Below are 17,994 nucleotides of genomic sequence, written 5' to 3'. Positions count from 1 at the left end.
AAAAATAGTGCTGCCATATCCTGTTAATGAAAACTCTTTAAAGTTTACCGCTTGAATAACTGGTAGTACAGTAAGATCAACATAAAAAAAAACGTGGTAGAACTTTATCAATAAGTACAGGTTAAATGGATTAAAACAAGTGTGCTAAATCACACGCCCAGTTGAGATACGTTCTGTACTTTTTAATGTGAAAAGAAAACCGACCAAAATGTGCTTTTAATGGAAATAGCCATTAAGAAGTTTTTCTTGTGTGGAATAACAGACATTCCAACGATAACACATCATCAAATTTCTAAAATCTCAATTCCCATGTCTTGCTTTAAATTTTATAACTAAGCATTGGCTTTAAATCAAGAAGTGATCTAGCCAAAAAAAAAATTGGCCAGAATTCAAACCAATGAAATTCAACAAAAATATAGCTTTCATAACGAATTCAAACCAATGAAATTCAACAAAAATATAGCTTTCATAACGAATTCAAACCAATGAAATTCAACAAAAATATAGCTTTCATAACATACACAATCATATGATGTGTAATGGTGGAAATGATACACTTTAAAGTTGTATAATTGGTGATGAAAATGTCTAACTATTTAAAAGAAAATTCACCATAAAACAGCAATTTTGATCATTTAGTATGTTTATTATTCTGTAGTTTTTATTTTACAGAACATTATAAAAATTCAAGCAAAGTTCTTTTTTCCATAAATCTGTAAAAAAAATCTGAGTCTGAGCTTGACTAGTAGTAGGCTTATTTACCAATAACACTGCTATTCTCTAGGGGTGCCTTTGGAAAACTCTTGAACACCATACGGCCCACGACATCCTTTGGCAATATAAGTTTCACTGACAAGCTCAGAGACAACTACATAGTAACTAACAGGAATTATCTAGATAACTTGCCCTAGATAACGATTACTAGACTGCCAGAGGTAAACATTATGCTGCTCTCGGCAACACTACTATCACAAAACTTCACACTATCTCTAATTAATCACTTTCCCCTCAAGCTATATTTTTTTTTTTATCATCTTTTAAAAAAATAGGATAAAAAAATAAATGTTTAATATCAACAAATATTTTTCTGGATTTTATTCACACAATAACTGTGCTTATATCTATAATATTAAGTTAAATATTTATGAATTGTTTTGATCTGGAAGAAAGTGTATAGAATTTTGACACAGTCCCTGATTCAATAACATTGGAATATGAGCTTAGCATATCTTAATATATAATATATCTTAGTCTTGGTCCAGATAATGAAAGATATATATATGATTAGAGAAGCCCCACAGTTGGATATGATAATATTATATCTTCCATATCCTCGGGTAGCATTTTTATTTGTAAATTATTCGAAGAAAAAACATGCTAAATGGCTCTTGGTATTTATATAAAGAAAAATAGTAAAAATATCTGTGTATTTCTATTATGAAATTTTGATTTTATTTTTTATGTATACAACATCATAATAAATCCAATAGAAACATATAAGCACAAATAATTTATTTACTTTTGGTTAAATATGTTTAAAATAAGGATGCATTTAAAATATTAGGTCTTCAATGGTGATATCTTACTCTACCTAAGTTCAACACCTATGAGAAAAAGTTTATAGAAAATGAGGGCGCTATACATAATTCTTTATAATGATTATTGTAATCATCATAAAGTACTTGGTCAAGATATCTCTTGGTATTTTATAGTTTCAGCTTCTTATTGCAGTGTAATATTGTGTGTTCTTAAACTTAACCTCTCAAAAAAATAGAGACAACTTAGAGAGTGATATAGTATTAGCTATTCTATCTATAAGTATTATGCATTTATGCAGTTCATTGAAACTTTTATTTTTTAAGTTGTATCAGTTGTTTTTTTGTAAATAGTTTTTGAATCATAAGTACTGTAAATGCATTTCTAAGGGTCTGTTTCTGCAGAAAAAATCAAAATAATCCATTTTTTCCAGTCACCGCAAACCACAAAAATAATCGCGTTGCATTTGAAAATTGCTACGACTTTAATCGGTTATTCAGGTAATCGGTTTTTAAAATCACGTTATCATTCCCCACAGCGCAGTTCAAGTTATGAAAGGCCGATGAGAGTTGGTTTGTTTACATCCTATATCGCTGCCTAAAACTCTCACATGTAGGATTAAAAATTACTCTTACGTAAAGCTATATTATTTGTAAAATAAACATCTACAGTAGGCCTACTACCGTACCACATACAACAGAATAATGATGTTATATTAAGGACACGTCGGCGAGAAAAGTTTGTTTCGCCGTTCGTTGGTTCTACCTTCGGCCATATATTTCTACCGAAACAAGTCAACAGACAACAGGCCTAAAAAAGGATGTAAAACATCGTTAGCCTGGAATGGTGGGATGTAACGGTGTACTTGTAACACAGAATCCTGGAGTCTCTCGGTATAATTCTCCCCCACAAAATAATAAAAATCAAATGTTTAAAGACCCCTTCCCTGCAATTTTGGACGTTTTTTGGAAAATAATACATATGTATCACTTTAAAAACATTAAACCATGTCATTCCTTGTCTTAAATGTACGTTTTATGGTAAATTATGATAAAAAGTGAGAAACAATGCACTACCTAAGTAGCTCGCGGCGATCGACCTCTCGTGGACGGTCTTAGGCCTAGCCTAGCTAGGCTTAGTTTTGTAGGCCTAGCTGGTAAACATCGGTAACGTACGAACATCATACGCTAGCTATATACCTAGCCTGACGTTGTATAGTTGCTGCATTAATTGTCTTTCTATTTTTGCCAGACTCCGTTGATACAAATTGGGGAAAACCCGGTATTTTCGCTGAAAAGTTAGGAGTCTTCCATTTGTTTTGGCCTCACGATCGATCAAAAAGTGGGCGAATTACAGGTGAAAAACAAAAATATCAATCCGCGCGCAATGCATTTTGGGATTTATAGCGGGCCGCTATAATTATTAGAATCGACTTATTTTTCACATTTTTAACCGTTAGTTATCGCAATAGGACCATATAGTATTATTTTTACATTAAATATAGTTTGTGATCTTAAATTATATCTAAAAAACGTAGGGAAGGGGGCTTTAACATTTGATTGTTATTCGGTCTACATCGCGATCGTTGTTTTGCTGATCGTCGTCGATATCGCGCAAATAAACAGCATGCTTTGTGACGTGAATGAGTTTGCCATACTCTAGAGGTCAAAGTGGGGTCAATAATCGCTATTTGTGTTGCAGCTCAAAACTGCTCCGAAATAATCGGTTAAAACAAGAAATAATCGATTAAAACACGCAATGGATTGAGTGTTTTTAATCGGTTATTTTTAATCGGTTATTTTATTTTGCGCCGTCTCTGCTGCCCAAAAATAATTAAAAAAATAAACGGTTAATAATCGATTATTTCTGCTCAGCAGAAACAGGCCCTAAATAGTTTTTAAATAATTAACGGCCTTGTGAAAAACATCAATCTGGTGATTTAATTGCTGCATCCGTTTTGAAACAAAGTTGATATTATTATAGTACAGTATATTAAGTTACCAATGTCCATTTATTAAAGCATCTACTACCTGTTGGTTTGCTTCCTTTAAAGAAAAAACATTTTTTTATCATTTTATTTCAAACACACAGATAAAATTTAGCAGATTTTATTTCAAAGCTACATATATATTTAAAAGCTGTAAAAGCTGTGATTAAATATACTAGAATTAGTTATTCCATGGTGGTAAATATTTTGAACACAATTTGAAAACATAAACAACTATTATTCACGTCCTCAAATTGATTGATTAAAACTCATTTCTTGTAGTTGTCATACTTTTTTTTTACAGCAATAAACAAGTCATAAGACATATAAGTCATTTCCCTATTAACATAGTGCACTATAGTAGGATATGCAGGTTGAAAGTGAAATTAATTGTACTAATATCTTTTTAAAATGTTATATAACATAATAAATTGCTTATATAGCACTTTTCACTTTTCTAAGCTGACTAAACTACTGCACTACGCAATACAGTATATTTGTACAACCCCTCACTCTTCCCTAAGATGCACTGTATTTGTAAAGTGCACACAGGCCAGATTTGTACACTCGTTTCTTTATCCAACTAATGGTTTACCAGTCTTGAACCTGTGCCAAATTTATGGTTTTCAACGGCCCTGTTAACCTCTTGGCCTCATGACTCCTGTCATTTCATTCTACAATAACTGTTTATGAGTTGAATGGGGAGAATATTTTCATGAGCCGAGTTGAATAGATACTGAATAAATCCACCAACCAAATGCCAGCAGGGAGGGAGGAGAAGAAAGTGTGTGGTATGGTCAATTATTATGTATAGTACGTTTGGTCATGTTGTCAAAATACCAACACATATATAAACAAAAACAACAGGTGCCCAAGAACGTCTGCAACACAGAAAGTCCACTCCTTTATTTTATTTATGGTAACATATTTACTCTAATTTGCTAAGTTCTGACGGTGTGTCATTTTCATGATCTTTTTAAAAAAATTATTACATTATTTTGTAACAATAGGCCTATTTAATAATATTATTTAATATTTAGTGTTTAATAATAATAATATAGTATTTAATTCATAATGTTTGGTATCCTTTTTATAATCATGGAAGAATTACTAATATAGTTATAATTTAGAACAAGTTACTAGTTACATTTATTATTTATTAAAATTTACAATGCATTGATTTCTAAATTTCTTTATATTCACTTTCATTAGACCTATACTACGTACTGTGTATTGGCACTATTTTTGTGTTATACAGTTGAAATTGTTTTTGTTTTCATATTTTCACCTTGAATGTATTTTAACACTGATGACCAATTAGCACTGATGACCAATAATGTAAATAACTCAAATTATTGTGGCTTGCAAAGGATATGGAAAAAACTGGAAATGTCCGAAGTATGGCTGGCTGGCGACAACTAGGATTCTACCAATGGGTTCAAAAGGAAGTGACTTATACTATCTGTTGCGTTTGCTATTGAATTCAAATTGTTGATGATGTCAAGATGTTAGTTTGACGTCATTAAAAAAGTAATAATTGGTATTAACTCATCATTAACATTACGATGAAGTAGTTCCCTGGTTTAAAAATAGAAACGGGTAGAATGAATCATATCTGATCTTGACTGACTCATTTTCGGTGTTTACAACATAAGAACAAAATGGATTAAAATACTATAATGTCAGGTACCATAGATTAAACTTGAGTTGAACTTTATGCAAGGGACCACTTAAGATTTCTATAAACTTACTAACAAAAAAATTGCTTGTTAAAGTATATACAAGGTGAGGTATAGTGTAAAAGATTTTTACTTAGCAAATGTTTCGCTTAGTTTGTTTGTATACACGATAACATCCACAGTTTTAAAGTTTTTTTTGCAAAAGATTATAGATCATTCTTATAGACTTTCAGGAAAATCGATATATTGCTAATGTCACAAATTATTGTTTTAACTGTTGGAACGCATTAAAATTAAAGTACAGTAAAACATATTTCAAGGATGATCAAACTTCACTATCAAACTTTTGTTGGCTTAATCATAATCTCATACAATTTTAAGTCCGGGAGTTAGATTGGACACAAGAGGAAGTCACAGGAGCAATCAGCCTTAAATGATGTAGCATTGATAAGGATCCATTGACCCGGCTATCAACTATTTAATTTATATTAAAGAGATTTTGATTTGCAACAACATAGGACAGGCCCGTAGCCAGGGGGGATTTTTATGGTTCGGGCGAACCCCCCCTTTACAGCGAACCCCCCTTAACCAACTGCAAACCCCCATCCCCGACATGCCCAATACCTCACCCTCATCTCCAAAAATCCTCCAAATACGTGCCCCACAGTACAAAAAGTTGTTTGTAAATTGAAAAATTCGTAAACTTGTTCGTGAACCTTCTTCTCTGTATGAGCGTCAACTAGTGATACGTGTCTGTAAATTTCTAAAAGCTGCAAATGAATTGCCGATTTTAACCTGAAAAATAAATGTTTGGTCCCTGCATGTAACATGATATTGACGCGTCTCATAGCGAGCTCAGCTGGCGCACGAACGATTCGTACAAAGGACACCGCCAGACAACTGCGTACCTATAATTGTTTAGTAATAATCACTGGCAGTCAGGCAGCATGCATAAAGTATATAGCCTTCCGACGTACATCAGTATTTATGTGTGACTATGGGCCTGTTTCTGCTGCAACTGCTCAAAATACGGTATAAAAATACGGTATAAAATACGGTATTTTTTATACCGTATTTTTTAGTACCCCGTTTCTGCTAACAATACTTCTTGGGTGGTCGTGTTAAATTTCATCTTTTTTACCCAAATTGCCATTCATTTATTTGATCGATAATTAAAAGTCGCAATAAAGGAAGTTTTACGTCTCACTTTCAACAGCCTAGCCCTAGTGATAGAGATGTTGTGAGAGCACAGAAACATCGTAATGGGGACAATTAATTCGTTCCCTCCCCGAGTTATTGTATTTTGCAATGTTGTACTGCTTTCGCAGGCTCTTCAGCTTTGAGTTTACTTGCTTTGGAGACAAGTCTATTCCATACTCGTGCTTTTTTATTTTAGAAATGTCTTTATAAATGTGGTTGTCCCTTTTATTACCTTTTAGTTGGCCAGACATTTTAGCTTCCCCACACAAATTTATTTAGTAAAACTGTGACGTCTTCGCTCCACATTTTCGCCGAATATATATATACACGTGTGTAAAACAGCTGACAGCGACAGAAAATAAAAACACGAATGTTGACCTTTTGTCATGTAAAAAAAAAATACGGTATTTTTTATTGGCAGCAGAAACGGGTACAACAAATACGGTATAAATTTGTAAATACCGTATTTTATCCACAAATTTTGTGGGGAAAATACGGTATACAAAATACGGTATTTTTTTTATGAGCGCAGTTTCTGCTGCCAAAAATATACCGTATATATACGGTATTCAAAAAATACCGTATAATATACGGTATTTAGTTGGCAGCAGAAACAGGGCCCATGAAGTATAATGTATCATAGAGGATTATAGTGAATATTAATATTTTACACTATAATATCTATGGTATCAAGTACTGTAGTTCACATTATGGCATACGATTATTTTTTTCTAGACCACCAGCCGATACGTACTAAAATGTATCAATATCACCTATTTACATATTTATATTCCTCAACAAATTGCTGTAAATAAATATTATAGATAGAGCTAGCAAATAGCATTTGCCTTCACCCAGTGTGATTTTTTCTGGGCTGCTCCTAGATATACGTTCGCATTGAACTTGAACGCAAAACAAAATACGGAGTAAATGATCAAACAATCGGCGGTTCCGCACAGAGCACGCGCATCTAACATACGGCAACAAATAGTTATCGTCATTTAAATTATCGACGTGTTTGAGGAGGAGGAAAAAAGTATGATCTTTTTGCTCATTGGTTATATAGCATGCTGCACGAGAGTGTCTTTTCCGGCCATCTAGGGGTGTCATTTAACAAAATTCGCTTCGCATCAGGCTGGGGGAGTGGGGGGGGGGGTGGGTTTGACCCAAATATTTAGTGTCCGAACCCCCCCTTGACAGATCCTGGCTACGGCCCTGTAGGACTTTAGGAACTAGTCATGTTAATTTATTTTGCGCATGCGGGGACATTCAGACGTGTGTCCATGCTTCCCACCTCAACAAGTTTTACGAATTCTTAGTCCAGACGACGACCAACGACACATCAGTTGATCTGACATTGGTTGTCGCAAATGTGAGGACATTGGGATGTACTTTCTTACCTAATTCCTTAACACAGTTTTGGTGGATTATAGGTCACAAATGACCAACACAATATGCATAGGTCATAGGTCATTTAAAGGATATGGTAAATTTACTTTCTTGATAAATTATTATTTCATTGATTTTGTATTGAATCAAAACCAATCTAGAGTAATGGATTTATTTAAATTGCCTAAAATCAAATGCTTGTAATTTGCTAATATCATCTTTGATTTTAATAAATACACATTTTAAAACACTAAACAACCCTGAAAATATTAAATCGGTTATTTTTTCCATACCACTATTATAGCATGTGATTCAAGTTTACCCTCATGTGATAGTAATTACTAGATTGGTTTGGTTGCTCAAACTATGACATAAAATGCATACATTTACAGTATACCAATATTATCAATATGCGTACAGTACATAATTGGTTATACATCACTGTCTGTAGCACTTGAATGTGTAGTTTGTATTATATATAGTATTTACTATTAAAAACAATAACAAGGAATTGTTTTGGTTAATTCTAAGTACTATACTCCTATCAGGTCAAAGGTTATGTATCACTTCCTCGATAAGGAGGAAAAAAGGAAGAATAGGAAAGATATCAGCATAAATCAAATATCAGACCACCCAGAAGAAGCGATTACAAGAGTCATACCTAAGCCAGTTATCACACCTTCTCACAATCTAAAATTTTCTCCAAAACAAATTAAAAAGGCCAATTTACACAGACGAGCAGTAACGGTAATACAAATATAGAAGCTTATGTTATTTCTTACGACCATTTATACAAAGCGCGTAGTGGACCGGCAGTTTCCGCTAAGGATAGATACAGATTGTATGTGGAACAAAGCTATGCAATCTACTGTGTAAATTGGCCTTTCCCTAACATGATCTATGGACCAGCCTTCTGCTGAAAAAGCTGAATAAACAGTTTAAAGAATATAATTGTTATATTGACTGTATTTCTGCTGAATTTGTGCTCTAAAAACAACATCAGTCAAAATGTACCAAAGTTTAAACTAGCATTAAAAAAATACTGTCAGGGGAATGTTTTGCTGCAGTATCTGGAGGAAATTCACAACATTAGTATAACAGTAAAAAATATTCAGAGTCACCTGTTAGCAACCACCTGTTATTAGCCCACCTGTATAATCATTCGCATTATTCAAATCAGATTTCCTCACCTAGCATGCTTCGCTCCCACGCCCCCTCCTTTTAATTTTTGTGCTTTGTAAATATTTTTATTCTACTTTAACATTTGGTTTATGAAAAATTGTTAATGACTCTTAGAATTTCTATTCAGCAAAAACAATTTCTACAAATTTACAAAGAATTTATATTTATCTTATTGAATGTAACATTTTTACATTCAATAAGAGAAATAAGATTTAGTAATGGATTTGTATTTAAAATGCTTAGAGCCATTTTTGTTAAACTAAATATTAAAAAAAAAACAAACTCACCATAATTATATTTTGTTATAGAATTCCGACCATGTTGTCAGCTAGAGGGCAAACGGTTGCTAAGCAATGATAAGGTGCTTATTAAGCAGGTAGCAAAAGTTAATCTTCACTGGTATTGTGGTAGTTTAAGTAAATCCTTAAAGTTAGGTTATCAATAAGCTTTAACCCTGTCTGCTTCAGATTCAACAAATCAACTAAAAGTTAAAGATATAATTTTAGTACTGGTGCGAGAAAAAACTAAAGATCAGTATAGTAACACATACAGTGTGTCTATACTAATGTACAACATTTAAATGACACACCTAAAATCTCTAAGAATTACGCAGAATTCTTGTTTTCAGTCAATTTTTATTTCGGAAATTGTACTATACCAAAATAAAGACAATAGCTGTATTGTTTGTAGTGTATTTAATTATTAAAAATCAAGATTAATATCAAGGATTGGCTATTAGGATATGGAAAATTACACAAACCAATAGTCAGGTGTTGGTACTGGATACCAACAATAGTATTGCTCTACTGAGGGGAGCTTACCATACGAAAAGATAAAATTTGTCCATTCATTTATTATTAGTTTTCCATTATCTATTAACTGAATTTTTACAACTTCATGATTTAAACCAATAAATACTGTAGTAATCATACTACTAGTAGTACTACTGTAATAGTACAGCAATTCACATCAAAATAATGGTTGAATTATCACTAATTCATAGGCTTAATTCTTAAGTCTAAAGTGATGAGTCAAAACTATTATCTCAAGTGCTAAAATAAGATGCACATTTCTACAAAACTACAGTCAATTAAAAAAAATGTCAAATAAAAAAAAAAATCTTTACCATTAAAAAAACAATATCATAGGACATCAGGCTATGTTCTATATAGGGAAACAAAATCAGCATGTTTTTATGGAAATGTCAATCATTTATGGACTGATGTCATCTTACTAGCAGCCGTATGAAATGATTTCTTGGAAATAATTAATATTATGGTCTCATGCAACTGGAATTCATAAACCTGGATCTGGCATCATCACAATCACATCATATCTCATTACAATGACTAGATCGTCTGATGTTTACTACACAGAGTTTGTTATTAATTTGCAGTGATAGGTGATAGAAAAAAGATAGCCATCAAAATCCTTACAAAACACAAATTATTGTGAGAAAAATGTCTATCGTTCATGAAATAATTTCTTCATAAGTGGAGAAGCAAAAAGCTATATAAAACCAACTTATTGCTACACATTATAAAATTGTATAGCAAAACATTGCAATGCAATTGCTATAGCCTGTGTTTCTGCAGCCAATACAAAATTCAGTTCAGTTAATCAGTTAATTTTTTAAACCAAGTGTGCAGTATATTACCAAACAACAAGATGCTTAATCAAAATTATTGTAATTATCCGATAATTATATGATTTGAATGAGATAATTAGCAGTTTTTTAATTTTTTTCACGAGTCGAATCGGTTAAACCCTGTTTCCACAGACAGTTTATCGGTTAGTTTTTATCAGTTAATTTTTGCCTGCCCTAGACTCGGAATTAAGTTTGATTTGCTAAACAAAATATATTCCAAAATGTCTTTGTCCTCTGATATTTATTACTGTACAGAGGTTGTTATATATATACAGTTATCCAAGATTTTTTTGTTTTAAATCACTTATAACATTAATTATAAGACCTCGTCTTTGTCCTCAGATATTTACTACTGTACAGAGATTGTTATATATACAGTCCAAGATTTTTTTAAAAATCAATTATATCATCATTTATAAGACCCTGGATATAGAAAGATCTAGACTATAATCTGTTGGATCGGAAGTCACCCTTTGTCATCATAAACTTACTAAATCCACAATATTTTTAATATTTATAATATGATTATCAAAAAGGTATTATTTGCTGTGTCATAATGTGAATATAAATCAAACTCTAATGGAATAATTTGGTCTGTCCTACAACAGAACTGCCTTGTATCCATGCAGCATGATAAGTTCATAAAGTTATCATGGTAAGCGATCAATGATCATGTTGTAGTTGGAAACTGTACATTACAGTGGCGGTTCCAGGGATTTGAAATAGGGGTGGGGAGGAGGAAGGCCAAAAAATTGTAAAAAAGAAGTGCTGAACTGAACCTATCCTATCTTTTCCATTTTCGATTCGTCTATGCATTATTAACAATATTGGTACTGGTGGTGCAGGTATAAGGATTTGAATTTTGTGAGAAAATACAACAAACATTATTTCAAAAACGAAATTGCCTGTGATTATAATCGGTAATGTCTGTTATATTAACAGTACAAATGAAAAAAAAAATGTTTTGTTGTTTCTTTAGGCCACAAAAGATTGGTTTTGAAAAACACATACAGAGAAAAACCAAGAAAATTTACAACCAGTCTGTTGGAAAAGTACTACAGTAGATTAAAAAAACACAAATGACTGACATGATTTTTGACAGTCCTTTTGTCTAAAGCAATTATAAAATGTAATTTATGGTTTAAACAATAAAAACAACATTATTTATGGAGGTTATAAACTGTTTTAGAAGTACCATTGTTCAACAAATTAAAACATGTGTTTGTTTTCAATATGGAACAATTTAAATTTTGATGTTTACTCAATGAATATATGTAATATACATTAACAATGTGTTTTGAATGACTATAGATTTACTTTTTCTACACTGGGGAATTGATGCTATATTTCACCTGGTTTAATAATAAATATACATACACAGAATATTAAATCAAGACTGATATATTTGTGAATTGAGAAATAGGGGCAAAGTGCGTTTCTTAAGTCCATATACTAAAGGTATGACACAAGCTTTCTTTAATGTTTACACCCAGACGATAGGGAAGAGTTCTTTTGACAATTAATGTAATTAGTTTTAAATGAAGATACTCTGTGTTGATTTTTCTAGAAAACTTAACTGAAATCAGTATTGAATGTACGCTACTTTTTTCCCAAAAGCAGAACCTGCCACTGGTACAAATGATATAGTTATACAGTATTACGCCGGATATAGATTTGTTTGTTTGTTTGTTTGTTCATTTTTATACTGGGTGACCTCTTCAGTCAAAGACTGATCTCCCAGAGGGCCCAGTTGGTGATCAGTGGCTGTGATGTACTAATACACCGGGGTAACCCCCTACTCGTCTCGAAAGATGTACTAGGTTCTTTAAAGTGCACACGAGCTAGTTGTGTACACTGGACCTACGGTTTATAGTCCTTATCCGAGAAGACTGTACATGCTATACCAGTAACCAGGTGATGTAGCAAAGGGCTGGAATTGAAAATTCCCAAATGACTGTGGGAACCATGCCAAATTAAATAGATATTTGATCCTGTAGCAAACTCTACCTGCCACAACCTGCAACCATTAAATCAAAGTTATGATACATTTTGATCATAAATTGCATCAAAGTGGAGCCAAATGTGCTGTAAGAGTGGTTCCCACTAGAACGCAACGTAACGCGGCGATGTATTTAGTTTAGTATTCAAACATTTGAGAAAGAGGGAAAAAAAAATAATTTCTCTATCCTACTGATCCATCCTCTTTTTTTTTTATAATATTGTCATTTGAAAGTTTTTATCTAGATTAGATGTTATCCTTATTCTTCCAGTCCATATGATGGGGTGAATAACAGTGGAATTAATGCTGCTAATGTCAATATATTATTTATATAGCTCATTCCACAAACAATGTCTCAATGCGCTGTGTACTTAGATAATACTTTTCAATTACAGGCTTCTCCCCTGAAGTTATGTCGGTGCTACCAACTACGGCACTATTTCTTCTGTTAAAATAAAAACACACCTCTCTCCTTCCAACTCTTCCTCTCCCTCCTTAAGATATTTCGTGAGGATTGTTTCCTTCACTATTACTCCTTTTCAAATCAGCTTGTTAACAAACAAGTAGTTATTATTCATACCATTAGATTTGTACCTACCTATATAGTATAAAAGTATCCGGTCAGGACCAGAAACAAAATAATGTAAAAATGGTTTATTACACTAAGCAGTGCAATATGACCATAATTGACCCCTGCCAACTGCTTCAATTAGTAAATTCAAAACTTAAATGTTTTTATTTACGAGTATGACATGGGATTGATATGGCATTTAGCAAAAAACAAGTAACTAAACAATATGAATACGGATATCTACTGTATGTTTGGAGTATATAGCTTCTTTGTTATAATTTTACATAATGTAATGAATTATTGTAACACTTTATTTGCAAGACCTTTTCCCTAAATTATGTGTCTGAATAAAGAAAGAAATTGATAGTTGGATGAAACGAAGCATTGCAAGAATGACACAATATAAAGGCATTTCTAATGGATATAAAATACAATACGAGTTAAAGCATTATATCATTTTATGTAAGTACATTAGAATAATGGCGGCTCTATGTTAGAACATTGATTCCTTGTATATTGCATTTTATTATAAATTGATGAATACAATTTAATTGCGAGGACTGCAAAATTGTACATAGACAACACACTTCTAGCTGTTTGTTTTTTATTCAAAGAAGGAACAATGTTTAACGTAACCAACCAACGTTGATGGTCAGAATTACGTGCTTAGTCAACATGTTAGAATAAGCATCAATAACATCTTTCTGCAAATCACAGTTAAGTCTGTAACTAAATACATGTATACTTGCAAATACATGATGGTATCTAGGTAACCGCACATTAGTGGTGAAAAGTTGGTTTCACAACAAACTGTAGGACTAATAGTCTTAATTCAATTACGTTTCTTAATCATTTTTATACTGGAACATCTTCATAACAGAAGTGTTTCCAAAAATATTATTATATTATGTAAATTCCCATGCTCGAGAATAACCCCAACCCCTAATTAAGGCTAAATGTCGGACACAACAAATATGGTAAATCCAATATGAATGAAATCGGAGTCTAATCCTAATGCTCATTTTCCACTTATTTCATACCCATGGCCCACAGAAGTCAGCAGGTAAAACAGTCGAAACGTAATTACGTAGCCATAACATCAGAAAGGGTTCGAGGCTCACTTGCTCCATGGTTCTCATTTTCATTTCATTTATTTATTCAACCAAAACACAGATACAGAACAGAAAAGAAACAGAGAACAACTGGGCAACTAAAGCAAAACAATTACTATAACTCAAAGATTCAGTTGCCCCTTCTGGTGGTAGAATGAATCTAGTACATCACAGCCAGTGATCATAACTGTGCCCTCTGGTATAAATAATAACAAACAACAGGATTATACCCGGCTATATACAAATTATTAATTAACATTTCCTAAATCAATTTGGTTAATGCAAACTAACATGTGTGTGTCAAAAATGTGTCAATATTATTGAATGGCGGTTTTCACAAAGAACAACATAGGCCATGCAAATACAAATATTCAAATTTGATATGCAAATTTTATGTTAGAACATTTCACCTAGTTTGTGAACTTTCAACACTAAAATGGTTCACATAATTGTTACTCATAATTCATTGTTTGAAAATGTGGCAGAAACTACATAACTAACATGATTCCATGTTTTATGGTGGAGACTGTCAGGAGACACTTGATCACATCTACACACATGGTTCACCTCCTTACTTTTTCCATCGGCCGACAAGGGAATTCTGGTTAACCAGTTGGTAAAAAAGAGAAAATATTGTAACTCATTAAGATATATGAGATTTCTTTGTTGAGAAAATCTTAATTTACAATATTTTCTTTTAAAAATGACAATATGAAAATGTATATACCGTTAGCCTATACCGGAAAGACTGAAACCATTAGAATGCACCATTATGCACATACCTCTTTCTCACAAAGTATTTAGTTGTTTCTTTTCACATTATTATTGTTCAACCTATTACGAGTGCAACCAGCTCCTGTTTTGATTTTTGTTTTTTCCCCTTTTTTTTTGAATGTTAAGCTGAAACCGTCATCTAAACCGGGACTACCCATTCTCTTTCTTACCTTTGTCTTGTTATGAAATTTTTAACATACATTTTTACCTTTAAAAATATTTTTAACATTTTTTAAACAGTTTTAATTACTGTAGTATCACTAGTTTTAATATGGTCGTAAATCTTTATGGTATTTTAACTTGCTTTCCAAAGTTCTTATTCTGGTTTTATACATGTATGTACTGCGCATATGAGCAATCATTGATTAGATATATGGCTCATTAAAAATGATTTTATTATTATGACTAAAATAAGAAACAAGACCTAATGCCTTTGTCAAATTATCTTACAATACAAGTAACAATTTTCGTTGTCCTTGGCTTTCTAAAGAAAACCAAGAAGGGTGTGGAAGCAGCCAATTAATTAGCCGATTCAGACGATGTTGAAATTTTATTCAACTTTGATTGCGTGAGAATATTTTGTTACAAACTTTTGTAAGTGAAATTATTCTATTCGCAGTTTAACAAAACGATGGCTCAAGTTTTAACAAGAATTAGCAGATAAATGATCTCCAAGTCATGCATCATAGAACGATTTGAAATTGATACAATTTTGCAGAATATCACGCTTCATTGAATATTGGTGGTGCTAAGCATGTACAGTTATATTAACCAGGATGAACATGAAAGCACTTTCAATCTCTTGCTTGACCCAAACCCTGTAACCTAACCTGTAGCAAAATTTTTTTTTTCTTAAAAGGAAAGATGCACATGATCAGTGAATAAAATTTACCGGCAGCATTTACCAACTGTGTTTGAACTACCGTAGCTCTTTCTTAACCAAAACTGGAAGTAGCCCGCCCTCTAAACATGTCCAAACACACCTGGTGCAGTATAAATGTTGGCAAATTTCCCAGACCAGGTAATACTATGGTAATACAATTAGTAAGGTGGAAAATTTCCCATCAAAGTACTTCCTAAAATCATTCCTTTAAAAGGTTATACACATACAATTAAAAAAATTGTATTTGAGAGGATGTAAACAGATAGGATAGCAACAAAAAAATAAAAAACTCACAGAATAAGGAAAAATTTAATTCACTCGAAATAGTGGTCTACTATTAACTATAGTATCATCAAGTATAATTTATATATAGTGATATATGTAAAAATATATAATATAATATAATATTAATAAATATTACAATGAATTCCTGTAATTTTAAAGAGAATGTCCTAATCTAAAACACATGTACATAGTATTATGACCAAATATGAAATGTATACACTTTATTGCCTGGAATAAATTCTTCCAAAGTTTAGGTTGTTTTAAGTCAACATGCTAACTGGAAATTCAAATCTATCGGTGGTATTGAAAGGATCAGTACAAGCAATTTTTCATTCTTTTTTTTAAAGCATTTTTAGCATTGGTACTTGCACCAGTTAAATACAAACTATACCGACATTGGTGGAACAATGAAGAATAAAGGAACCGGCTCAATTATCAATACAAAAGTCACCTGAATACAAATAAGAGTATCTATACATATACAAGCCTGATCAACGTACGTTTTATTGTTAACAAACTGAAAAGCTAAATGCATGCTTTTAAGTTTTACCGCTTAAGTTGTTTCTACCAGGTTTGGTTCTGATTTCAAAGGCACCGCTGACTTCATAATACTTAATGGACAATATAAACTCTGTTGGTAACAAATCGGACAACAAATAGGGATGATTTCAATCTTATCTTATAACACACAGGTACATGGGAAAAAATTTTGTCTTTGTAAACTCACAAGATTCTAATCAATTAAATCGGTGTTTAAATCTTGATAATAATCAATAAAAAGATAGTTATTTTGTATGTATTTTTACATAAAACAGTTTCCCACAATTTAAAATATTTTAAACAATCAAATATTACCACAATAATGTGTTGATAACGATCATTTTTTTAATTATTTTTAATGAATTTCCTTTAATTATCTGTTTATTAACTTTCCCACATATTAAACTACCCACAGGATTTATAATATAAACCTAAGGATATTTCTATTTTCTAATTTAGACTCATGAATTTCAGTAATTTATTAATAACATAAAGCTCTGTCTACACTATAAAACTTTATGTGACAAAAAAATGATGATGTCATATCACTACCATATTTGGGCATATCACTACCATATTTGGGCACTTCACACTTTTTTTATTTTTTTGTGAAAATAGTTTGATTATAAAACCAAAACTACTAAACAGCAATTCCAATATAAAATGTTTATTTATTTATTTATTGTATTAAAATTATTATGATACCAGCAAAATATGATAATATAAAATAACTTGTTTTGATTGGCTGCGAGTGGATAGGTATGAGAGGAAGAGGAAAGAAAGAGGAAATGGAAATAAAACCGCAGTCACCTGATCTTCATAAATGTTTAAAGGGACATAAATGTTTCTAAAGGTATGGACAGATTAATAAATTATTTAAAATACCATTGTTCCTATAAATTCAACTGCTCAATTTTCATATCATTATAGGCCTTCATTTAAAAGGAGCGTGATCACGCTGGCGCTAATCTGATGATGATCTGAGGATAGCAAAAAATACTGTTTCCTAATTTTAAAAAAACATTTTGCTCCCCTTTTATATCTTTAAATGAATGTCTGTTGTTAGTGATGCTACAATGTGACACTAACTGTGTAGTGGTTTGACATAAACATGTGCAGAGAGCTCCAAAAAACAAAATTTTCATTTAGATGTAAGAAAAAGGTGTAATCTTGTTATAAATATTACGCCCGTATTCTTAAACCGGACTT

General features: G+C 32.0%; 1 long non-coding RNA gene across 1 annotated transcript in view; it reads right to left on the bottom strand.

Annotated features, from left to right (window-relative positions):
- The window catches only part of LOC140047156 (uncharacterized), a 63,229-nt gene that overhangs the window by 27,552 nt on the left and 17,683 nt on the right, over positions 1-17,994 (bottom strand). The window contains exon 4 of the long non-coding RNA XR_011844913.1: positions 9,261-9,454. This is a non-coding gene — a long non-coding RNA (uncharacterized lncRNA). The remainder of the gene's footprint in view (positions 1-9,260; positions 9,455-17,994) is intronic.

This window comes from Antedon mediterranea, chromosome 1, assembly GCF_964355755.1.
Source record: "Antedon mediterranea chromosome 1, ecAntMedi1.1, whole genome shotgun sequence".
Lineage (NCBI taxonomy): Eukaryota > Metazoa > Echinodermata > Crinoidea > Comatulida > Antedonidae > Antedon > Antedon mediterranea.
This window is presented reverse-complemented; position numbering and strand designations above follow the sequence as displayed.